The sequence below is a fragment of the Physcomitrium patens genome, chromosome 10 (assembly GCF_059467195.1).
Source record: "Physcomitrium patens ecotype Gransden chromosome 10, ASM5946719v1, whole genome shotgun sequence".
Classification (NCBI taxonomy): Eukaryota; Viridiplantae; Streptophyta; class Bryopsida; order Funariales; family Funariaceae; genus Physcomitrium; species Physcomitrium patens.
The window spans coordinates 7456343-7469242 of record NC_143419.1 but is presented as its reverse complement, the minus strand read 5'-3'; positions in this window follow the sequence as shown (position 1 = coordinate 7469242).

The following is a 12900-nucleotide window of genomic DNA, read 5'->3' as shown; positions in this document are numbered from 1 at the left end:
TAAATATACATAATCTAAAATTTTGTAAGTGTCATTACTTTGAAATATGACTTTCTAGATTTAAATTTGTATTTCAATGACTTCAATGATTTAACAACTTAAAGTAGTTTTTATTCATTTATGCTTGGAAATTATTCCGTTTCTCTTTCTCTTATTCGATTTTTTGATTTTTTAAGATTACATATACTTGTTAAAACATATATATTTTTTCAAATAAGATATAATTAAATTGTATTTATGTAATAATTATTGCAAACCTTGCAATTTGATATTTAAACATAGGATTTTAACTAACTTCTTAATTCATTGTACATTCATATGTAAAATTGAAGGTCAATTTTTATTTTTAAATATTTTTTACAACCTAAAATGATGTAAAAAATAAAGATTATGGTTTTTGAGACAGTTTTTTCTATTTCTTTTTCTTTTTACATCATTTTCTTTCTAAATCATCAGCATGGATCTTATTGTTTAAATCTATCAAATTTTAGATTCCCATTTATGAGAATGTGATGTGCACTTGAAGATAATAAAAAATCTCAAAAAATATAGGTGGGCTCTAAAAGTTAATAGTTGCTAAGAATGTGAAAACTAATGATGATGTATTTGAAGTTGATAAAATAAAGTGTTATGGTGAAGGTTCGTCCCTGTCTTTTATAGGAATTTTCAGATATTAATATGCAATTTAATACATATTTTTTGCTTCTTTAATTATTAATTTTAATTTATTACAATTTATACATTAAATTTTAATATTTAAATGAAGATTATTTGAGATTTAATCTTTTTCATACTGACGTGTGTAAATATATTTAATATATTTAAATTAATTATAATTTTTTCCATAATAATTATTACAAATATATTAAATAAATCAATGTAATATTTTTTATTTTTTATTCTCTTAAAAATCTACATTAATTTGGTTGGAAAAGATAAATAGTTAGATAGATAGATAGAGGTTTATTTTTCTTTATAGAAAGATAAGCACTTCAATTTGTACAATACAATAGTTTTGTTTAATAATTTATTATTATGATATATATTTATATATATATAGTTTACTATCTAAAATGTTTCTAAAAATATAATTTATTTTTATTTTATAATGTTTATGATTTAATTTTGATACGTAGATTGAAGATTTTTTTAAAATATATAGATTTATTTAAAAATTATATATATATATATATATATATATATACTTCTATCACCATCACAATTTGCCATCCATCATATTCTACCATAGTTTTTGCTATTGCCACCAAAACTCATTTTTATTAAAAAATTATCTATCTTATATTAAAATTAAATTTACTTTATATACTATTTTTTAAACAATAGTTAAATATTTAAAAAATAATAAAAAATAATTGGAAGAAAGAAAATTAAAAAATTATATTGAGTGGGTGGCAAGTTGTGGTGCAATAGTAAAAATAGCAATGGCATGTGGAAAATGGCAATAGAAAATATTGTGGTGGCAATAGAAAAATTATAGTGGAAGGTGGCACATGGCAAATTGTGGTAGAAATTGAAAAAAATGTGGTGTTATATATACATCTTATTTTGATACTGTTAAATTTTTTATTTAATACAATTTATTTTTTAAAAAACTTAATATTATTTGGATATAAATATTTAAAAAAAATTAAAAGTAATATTCACAATTTGGATGGAAATTTTAATTTTTACATTTCTTTGAATGATGTTTCTATAAAGAAAAATAAACCCTAGAGTGAAGTTTGAAATAAACCTCATATTTCAAATTATTCTTTATAGTGAAGTTTGATATATAATATGAAGACAACTAATGAAATGATTTTGTATTTATTTTAATTCTATTTTAAATTTTTAGTTTTCATAAAGTAGATTCAAATATAGTTTTATTTAATCAATTCTTTTATATAAATATATATATATATATATATATACATATAAAAGAATTGTTAAATTGACCCAAGCATTTACTAAATTGACTCATCCATCCTAACCATCATCAAAAATATTTCATTGTCAGATCTAAATTGGTAAAAAAATCAATAAAAAATTAGTTGGATCCTCAAACAATAATGATAGATGGGTCAATTTAGTAAATGCTTGGATCAATTTAAAAATTCCTTTTATGTGTATATATATATATATATATATATATATATATTTGAAAGAAAAGATAATTAATAAACAAATTCACCCCAATTCCTACATTTACTAAATCTAGTTGAGATAAAGGCTTTTTCAAAAGATACAAAATTTATCTATTTGTACAATGTATTGTAGTAAAAGAGATGTACTTAAATATATTTTAACTATTTTTGAAAGAAATACAAAGTTATTTGGTATGTAATAAAATAATGAAATACAAATAAATTATTGTTTTCTTGAGGTTTGATCTCAAGCTTATGAAACTTATCTTGAATAATGCCCAAACTCCAGATTCATATATTAATAATATTCAATGTAAACCAATACTATAGAAAGAATATGTTGACACATATTAAGTACAAATTTGTATTCAACTGTTAAAGTTTCTATATATCAAATTATCAATTACAAGTCAATGTGTAATACCTTTTACATGAGTATAATATAAATTATCAACTTAATTACTTGGTGTGTGATTTAATGTTGATACAATATAATTCTGCAATGATCAACTATCACAGAATTATTTAAAATGTCTTTGGCAAATCAGGAAAATTGCCATTTTGAAGAAGTTTTTTATAGTGTTAAGTATTTAAATTTATTCTATTTTGACTGATAAATATAATACTTTCGGACTGAGTAACCTTAATCATGTTTGGAGTTTGCTTATTCCCTATATATATATATATATATTCTGTAGATTTTGTCCCTTTATCTTATTTTTAAAATATATCATTAACTTTAAGGTGATGTACATTTAGTGACTAGATATCCATATAAAAACATTATCTTAAATATCATCTTAGATTACCTTAGATTGAATGTGCATAGAAAGCAAATAATAAATTCTATGTGTGCTTGTTGTCCATGACTCTAAGCACATTTTAATAAATAGTCCATGCCTCTATGATTCATGACCATTTCTAATTGTTTGTTTCAATACTGATCAAAATGTGAAGGAAAAAGAAAAAAGAAAGAAAGAGAAAGCAAGAACATGGGGAGAAAGAGAAAGAGTCCAAAAGACACTCTACCCAATGGAATGTATTGGTTGGAAAGACAACCTTCTTGTTCATGCTTTGCTCCCTCTTGTTGTAAAGATCCTCTTTCACAACAATTGTCTAGCAAAAGTAAACCAAATAATCTTCCAATTACCTTTCACTTTAAAGCACACATAATTGCTCAACATGACTCGACATGAGCGAATGAATGGATGAACTAAATGACGAATGAATAATACCTTCATCCATCGCCTGGAAGGAGATATTCCCGGACTGACAGAACCATGCCCATGTGCAGTTGCTCCACGACTCTTCCCTTTCCTGGACAACTCAGCACCATCTGCCAGCTGTAACTGTAAAACCCAAAACAGGGAGGTGTATATATATATATATATGTATATCAAATGATGACGTGGAGCCTAGGACAAAAAAGCAAGGCACCACCCTGGTTTGATGGATGGATGGATCGATTGATATTTCGTTGGACGGGACTTGTGTGGACGAACCACTTGCCAACTCAATGACTTGTTTTATTTATTTATTTCGTTAGCTGTTTGGAACGTGTAAACTCCACACAGTGTGGGTTACGTGCAGAATATTCAGATATAAATTGCCTGTGAATAGTGGAAAGAGTTTCATATTCTTTTGTTTCCAAATTTGTTCAATTCTTGGTAATTATACCTCTCAGGATAAGCAAAAGAGCACACTGACAGCAAGGCAATGGGAGATGCCAAACCACCACCTCCACCACCACTTTGAAGAGCCGGCAGGCTTTTTTTGCGTTGGAGCGGGCAGAACAAGGGATTAATTCCTCGACGGGCACGAGCAGCCTGGCATGCCCACCATTGCCAACCAAACCATGCCTGCCCGACTCGTGGCCATAGTTACAATTCTCGCCGAATTAACACCCCGCGTAACCTTCATGTTGTACATGACCAAGCCGAAGTAGTGAGGCGATTCAATTTCTATTGATAATAGCTTCCAATGGTTTGTGAAGCAGTCACCGCGACCTCAATAGAATAGATTGTGTGCGGGAGCAGAGTGCAAACAATACCAGAAATGTGTCCTCTCCCCTTGTAACCTTGTCCGAACATTTAAAACGATAAAGAAAACGAGGATCGGAAAACAGAAAGATTCACATTGTAATCCTGTTGGTCTGACAAGCGTCGTCCCGATATGAAATTCTACGAAGTGGAAAAGTTAAACGGGTTGATATTCAAAAAAAAGGCATGTCAAAAAGGCACAAAAAGTCAACGCAATTGAAAGGGGGAGCATTCAGCCGGGGAATGATAGATGAAAAGTCGACGAAGTCAGGGAGAAGAGCCCAGCACGCGCGTTGGTAAAACAGACGGACAGCCGGGTCAAACCCGGCCCGGCCCCCTCCCCGGCCCCCCGGTCACGCCACTGTCTGTGTGAAGCGTTGACCATGCAGAATCGCCACGACGTTGTAGACGCCACGTCGGTCCAGCGCACCGAATTTAGATTGGCGCTTCCTTTCTCCCGTCGTGTGAAACGTGTCGTGTTGTGATTGCTCCATGGTGCATCAATCTGATTTGGGTGTAGCGCCACTTTCAGCCAATGAGTATCTGAGTTAAATGTGCTTATCAAGGATCCGATCAGGCTCGTTTATATTTGGTTGCCCTTATCTTCATCAAGTACGGACGCGGACCTTATCGCATGATTTCTTTGTAGGTTCATTCATCCAGGGTATTCATTGAGCTCAGAGGTTCGAATTTTGAGGAATATAGCAAGGCATACATATTTGAGGAATTCGTGGATATTGTACCAAACTTGCAAGTGAAATTTTGTGAAGTTCTTGTTGTGTTTGTCTTAATTGTATTGTGCAATTTTGAAGTCAATCAAATCATTAGATTCCAAGATGTGGAAGTTTTATTGGATTAGGGTCTCAAATATTTAAATTTTAGGATTAGTGAGGGTTTTTGTAATCCTAATTTTTTTGCCAATTTGATTAAACAAAAAAAATTGTGAGAGCATATTTAGCTTTAGTATCTGCACATTTGCAGAATTGGAGAGGAATTGAAAGGTTCAACAAGGAATGATTGGTGCTGAAAGATCAACATTCATGTTAGAGAAGGAAGGCAGTTGACATCCAAGAGTTTTAGGAACTTTTTCTCTCAATTGGTGAGTTAAATTTTCTTCAAAATTTTTAGTCTTTTTAATTTCTTAAAGATTAAAATACAAGTGAAATTTTGGTTGCAATCAATAGTTTGATTAATAGTTATTAAGATTTTAAAATAACTATAGGAATTATTTAGAATTTTATTTAGAATTTACTTGAATTTAGTTAGAATTTATTTAGGATTTGTTTAGGTTTTTTTTAGGATTTTTTTAGGATTTTTCTTAGAATTTACTTAAAATTTATTAAGATTTATTTAGAATTTGTAAAGATTTATTTATGACTTGTTAATATTTTTTTAGTATTTTTTGAGTGCTATATTAATATTTAATTATGATTACTTTAGATTTAATTAGTATTTTTATTTTTAATATTTTAAAAAGATTTTTTTATTATTTTTTAGTATTTTAAGGATTTTTAAAGATTAAATAATGATTTTTTATTTTTCATTTGTAATTTATTCAAATCTTCTTTTGAATTTGATTTAAATATAATTAGGATTGTTAAGATTATATTGGAGTTTATTTAGATTCAATAAGACTTGTTAGGACTTTGTTGTTGTATTTTCCAATTTATCTTCTATAATTAAGTGCTTGGTGTATTTTTAAGTAAGACTTTATGGAATACAACATAGGTAGCTGATTCAACGTAAAATCTTGAGGTTGGAGATCTTGAAATTTGTTTATATTTATTTTGATTTAATAGAACATGAAAATAAGATAGTTGAAGTTGGAGCTTCAAGAGAAGCATCAAATGGAACTTCTAGTGAAATTTTAGCTGATGAACAAGATATGTATATAGATCCAATCATTGCAAGTATGTTTCAAGCTTTCACAATATTTATATAGCAACAACAAAAAAATAATTAAAAAGAAACTTTGGCAATGAAAGCATTGTAAGTAGTGACTAATAAAATTAACGAATTAAATGGGAGAGACATTTCAAAATATTTAAGATGTTATATGTGGAAAATAGAATCAAGTCAAGTTTGTAAAAATAAGATGAAAATAGAATCGAGTCAAGTTTTTTAAAATAAGATGATTGAGTTATTTGAACTTGGTACAATACCAAAGATAAGAAAATATGTTAGATTAATTATAGAATATTATGAGATTTTATAGGAGATATTTTCACATGTATTAAAAGACATATATTTCATAAAAGACATTGATTGTGTTATTAAAAATTATTTAAAAAAAAGATCGAGTTCTCTAATAAGAATTTATAAGCAATAAAGTTATTAAGATAGTTTTAAAGATAATATTCTTGGTTGTTGAAGGTGAAAAAGTTAACATTAGAGCCAAATAATATTGAATTATTTCTTTGAGTTGCTAATAGAGAATTACAAAGAAAATTGGAATTGCTTCTTCAAGGCAAAGAAGAAAATGAAGGATTAACAATAAAGTAGCGAAATATTTAAGATAATATAGGTTTACTTACAAAAAAAATAAAAATAAAAGGATAGAGTTAGTATTCAAAAAATAGTACAAATATCTAAAATTCAAGTATATACTATATAACCAACAATGCTTATTATCCAACTTCCAACATCTACATCAAAGAAAGAAGATATGAAAGTTGAAAAGATTATATATAAGATAGAAGATCTTCAAATAAAACTTGTAAAGCTTGAAGAAAAGACTTCTATAAATAATTTAAAGGCTATTTCTAAATAAAGATATATGCAAAGATATATTTGATATGATGATATTTTTTTTTATCCTAAAAATTATTGCAATGAATTCAATGATATGGTATAATAAAGAATTATTTTTTAGAAAGACAAGAAAGTGATATTGAAGAATATATAGGACCTTCTTCAAACCAATATTAGCAATAAAAATATAAAATCATTAGTTCAAAATAATTTAGTAGCACATGAAATTACAACACAAGAAAGTGTAAGTTATGGTGCTAGGGTGGTATTAAAGATATGAATCTTGAAAAAATAAAATCCTCAATACATTCTTATGTCACTGAAAGGAATTCAAAATTTATTTGAAGATGATATATTATTGAATTAGAATGGCTATTGCTAAAAACAAGAAGATTAGAAAGTCTTGAAATAAGAACAAGGACTAGAAAGACATTCATTAGAGTGAAGAAGGCTTCACTCTTGCCTCCATATATTGTCTTAATTAGGAATTATATGGCAATATTCTATAGGATCTCCAAAACATATTGACTTTGCAAGACACAAATCTTAACTTACAAGGTAAGTTTTCTATCTGTATGCTACATAGTTAGCTTGTTTTTCAAACTACCTGTCACGGACACAAAATACAGACTTGAAATCTAACAAGAAGTTCAAGAAGAAGTGGCAGAACTAGATTAAACAGATGAGTACAAGAACAACACCAGAAAGGTGAGCTAGAACTCCAAGAGATGTGTTGTCGAGACTGAAGAACCCTTCAGCCTCGACTCCTATATATACTACTGAATAGGAAGCTTCTCGAGCTACTTCCGCTAACTAGGACGCTTCTCCAACAACTTCTACTAATTAGGAAACTTCTCGAGCAACTTCCTAGAATCTATCAGAATATTCTAGAACCTTCTAAGAATATTCTAGAACCTTCTAAGAGAATCTTTAGGGAATATTCTAAGAATCTTCTAGAACCTTCTAAAGGAATCTTTAGAGAATCTTTAAAGAATATTCTAGAAGAATATTCGAAGAATCTTCCAATGTATGTCCATGACATCACCTCCTCTTCTAACTTCGAGGTCTCCGAGAAGCAATGTTGTTATCAGTCAATACCAATGCAAGAAAATAAAAATCTGTCGCATCACATCCGCTATGAATTCCAATTGTTGTTCGCGAGGCAAATGATTCATCGGCCCTTGGAGCCAACGGTAGTGACCAACACTTTCAACCTCTGACCAAGCGTGGACTTCTGTGTCTTCATTGTGAAACTGTCCTCCAAACACACCTTCTGGCTGACCGTCGTAGGCAGGCTCGACCTCAAATACAATTACTAGCGATCTGTTGCTCGGTATCCTCCGACGTCGTCGTGGTGCAGGCGGTTCTTCATCTCGCAGTCGTCTTCGTGAGCTAGTCGCTTGAGATGACATAACAAGTGTAGTATCTTGACTATCCATGTCCAAAGGCTAAAATGATAAGAGCAAACTATAGTTGCTAACAAAGTTCTACACTATCGAACTATGGGTTTTGGAGGTGCCCTCCCCCCTTTTTATGCTACTTGATGAGCAAGCTTCAGCAAGAAGCTATCGTTGAATCGGCTTAGGTTTATGAGGATATCGTTGATGAAATTCTTGTACCTTTTTTGGTACATTGGCAAGATTTTCGGCACGCTCCCACGTTCGTTCATTGATGTCGTATCTACTCCAATGCACTAAATACTCCAATTTTCTCCTATTACGCTGTGAATCTAGTACCTTTTCCACCTCGTATTCCTCATGGTTTTCAATTTCGATACTTGGTGGCGGACTTTGTACTCTTTGGGGAAAAGCTGACTCTCGATAAGGTTCCAGCAAAGACACGTGAAAGAGTGGATGTACCTTCATAGTAGCTGGTAACTCCAGACGATATGCCACCAGATTGATCTGCTTCTCGATAACAAATGGCCCTAATCTTCGATAGTCCAATTTGTCACATGGTCGCTTGGTCTTGATATTCCGTCGAAGAAGCCATACTTTACTTCCAACTTTAAAAGTAGGCGCCTCATTTCGATATTTATCTGCAAATGCCTTGTAACTCTCTTGGGCAGATTGCAATTGAAGCTTCAACGTCGCTTGAAGCTCCGATAGTTGCTTCACAAATCATTCAGCTGCTGGATTGTTATTTGCTGAAGAACTCAATAAATCGAGCTTGGCGTGGTATCCGTAGTTGGAGAAGAATGGTGTTTGTTGAGTTGACGCATGAAGAGTGTTGTTGTATGCGAACTCAGCAAGCGGTAGATATGCAGTCCAATCATCTTGTTGATAGTTGATGCTGCATCGTAAATATTGCTCCAAAACTTGATTCACCCGCTCCGTTTGACCGTCAGTTTGAGGATGAAAAGCCGAAGAGAGCTTAATATCCACCTTCAATATCTCAAAGAGGGACCTCCAAAACTTGGATACAAACTGAGTACCTCGATCCGACACGATATCATCTGGTAGGCCATGATAACGATATATGTTATCAAGAAAGAGTCTTGCGGTGTCTTCACTTGACGATGTTTTCTTGCAAGGCACAAAATGCGCCATCTTTGTAAATCGATCCACATCAAAAAAGATACTGTCAAATGAATTCGATGGCGGTAGGTCCGTAATGAAGTCCATAGAAACTGAAGACCATGGTCGGTGCGGAATAGGCAATGGCTGGAGAAGTCTATACGGACGATGTCGAGGGATCTTGGATCTTGAACAAACATCACAAGAAAGGACAAATTCCTTCATATCCTTCCACATTTGGGGCCACCAAAAATCTCGTGAAATGAGCTCCAAAGTCTTGTTGAATCCAAAATGTCCCGCAGCTGTAAAATCGTGGCGAGATTGAAGTACTCGAAGTCGAGTTGGTCCTTTTGGGATATTGTCAAGGACAAAGACTCGATGAGGAAAAATATACACCAAAAGGCTATCTCGATATAATATAAACAAGTAGGTATATTAAAAGGAAACTGGAATGGCTATTGCCACAAGACAAGAAACTAAAGACTCTTGAACCTGGACTAGAAGCAAGAAAGGAGTTGACAAGAGTGAAGAGGGCTTCACTCTTGCCTCTATATATACTATCTAACTAGAAGCCACATGACGATGTTCTATAAGACCTCTAATATATGTTGACTTTCTAGGCCACATGCCTTTGCTTGCAAGGCAAGTTTTCTATGGATGGACCACGTAGTTAGCTTGTTCTTTAAGCTTCCAACATGTGTGGCACATGGCTAACTTGTTGACCAAGTTTCTAGCCTAAAAGTCAACTATAGACTCCTATAAAGTCAAAGCAGCGTCTATGAAGCTTCTAAGAAGCTTCTCTAGAAGATATTACACAATTAACCTACTTTTATCTACTTTTACATACTTTTATCTATTCATATAGGTAATTATATGTATGTCCGTGACATTACCTCACCTTCTAGGGACGAGTTCCACGAGGAGCGGTGATTATATATTGAGAAAATCTAATATGCGATGAATTCTATTTGCTACATATTCTAATCTTTGTTCTCTTCGAAGATAGTTGATGGGTCCTCTTAGCCATCGATAGTGTCCCATTCCAGGGCGAGAAGACCACCCTGTTATTTGATCACTGTTGAGGTCTTCATAACTTCCTTCAAATAATACATTTGAAACACAATCAGGAGTCGTTCCTATCTCCAATAATATCACCAAACATCGAGAATCTCTTCCAAGGTCGTGATACCAAATGCGTTGTATCTCACCATCTATTCGAGGAAGAACATGTCGTTCTTGAGGGTCTTCATCTCGGTTGCGTCGTCTTGAAGGTTGTGACAATCGCAATGTCTCGTCCGGCAGGTCAGCAAACGAAGGTTCTTGAGTTGAATCTGCTGGTTGTTGGCTCTCCATCTAATTAGCGTCACAAATGCAAAGAAGTTACAAACAAGGATAGGAAATTGAATGTTATCTTGCCTCAATCTTGTCTCTTTTATAAGAGAGATTTTCATCTTGGTTTTGATGGATGTCGTTGATGAAAAACTTTGACTTTAGTTGATGCATTTGCTAGATTCCTGGATGGCTCCCATGTGCGTTCACTAATATCATATCCGCGCCAATGAACAAGATATTCCAGCTTATTTTGGCGCCGCCTTGAGTCTAATATCTCTTCCACCTCAAATTCTTCATTATTATCTACTTCTATAGGAGGCGGTGGCATTTGTCTTCTTCCTTGTATATCCACTGTCTTATATGGTTCAAGAAGAGATACGTGGAATACAGGATGGATCTTCATTGACTCCGGTAGATGTAACCAATATGCAACTGGGTTGATCTGTTCAGAAACAGAAAAGGGGCCAAGCCTACGATAGTCCAACTTGTCACAAGGTCGAGTAGTCTTGATATTGCGATGAAGTAGCCATACCTTATCACCCATGTTGAGTTGTGGTTGCTCTTTACAATATAGATCTGCGTTTATCTTTTGTCGTTCTTGAGCTTCCTTCAATTGCGTCTTCATTATTGCATGTAACTCTGACAACCGATTTGCCATATCTTCTGCTGCAGGATTATCAACTTTTGAAAAATCAAAAGTATCAAGTCGTGGATGATAGCCATAATTGGCAAAGAAAGGTGTTTGTTGCGTGGAAGAATGTACCGTATTATTATAAGTAAAGTCTGCCAATGGCAGAAGGGTTGTCCAATCATCTTGTTGGTAGTTGATAGTACACCTTAAATATTGCTCCAAGACTTGGTTTACGCGCTTTGTTTGTCCATCAGTTTGAAGATGGAAAGCCGAAGATAGCTTTATGTCCACTTTTAAAATCTTGAAAAGGGTCCTCCAAAATCTTGACACAAATTGAGTTCCCCTATCCGATATGATATCTTTAGGTAATCCATGATAGCGATAGATATTATCAATGAAAAGCTTAGCTGTTTCTTCACCTGTGATAGATTTTGTACATGGCACAAAATGTGCCATCTTGGTGAAACGATCTACTATCACAAATATAGAATCATAAGATCTTGAGCTTGGAAGATCTGTGATGAAATCCATAGAAACAGAAGACCATGGTTGTTCTGGTATAGGTAATGGCTGAAGAAGTCCGTAAGGTCGATGACGAGGAATTTTTGATCTTGAACAAATATCACATGATTGTACAAAGTCTTTGACTGACTTCCACATTTGTGGCCACCAAAAATCTCTTGATATGAGTTCCAAAGTCTTATTATATCCAAAGTGCCCTGCTGCTGGAAAGTCATGACGTGCTTGAAGAACACGTAAACGTGCTTCTCTTTCTGGAACATATAGGCGTCTTTCAAAATATAATAGATTATTCTTGAACTTGAACTTAGAAGGATCATGAGACTTGGAAGAATTATTCTCGATATCATAAACAAGAGGGTCTGAGGACATACTGGACTGGATTTGCTTGAGAAAAGTTGAATCAACAGTCAATGTTGATTTCATTGCTCGGAGATGAAATTGCTCCGGTTTCAAGAGGACCGTTCTTTGTTGCTCAAAAGCTGCATCTCCTTCTTTTGGTGCAAAATAAGAACGTCTAGATAGGGCATCGGATAAACCTTGTTGTTTTCCTGGCCGATAAGTGATAATGAACTCGAATCTTGACAATGACATACTCCAACGAGCTTGACGACGATTCAACACGCTTGCTGACATGAAATACTCGAGGTTCTTGTGATCTGTATACACAGTGACTGGACTAGAAGCACCTTCTAGATAATGATGCCATTCTTGAAAGGAATCCATGATCGCAAGAAGTTCTTTATCGTGGATCTCATAATTGATCTCGACTGCTGAGAATTTTCTTGAATGAAAAGCTATCGGATGAAGTTTGTCATCTGATCCCATTTGTAATAAAACTGCACCCAAGGCAAAATCTGATGCATCTGTTTCCATAAAAAATGCCTTGGAAAAGTCAACACGATATAAGACTGGTGCAGAGACAAACGATGTCTTCAAGGCTTCAAATGCTGCTTCCGCTTCTTGAT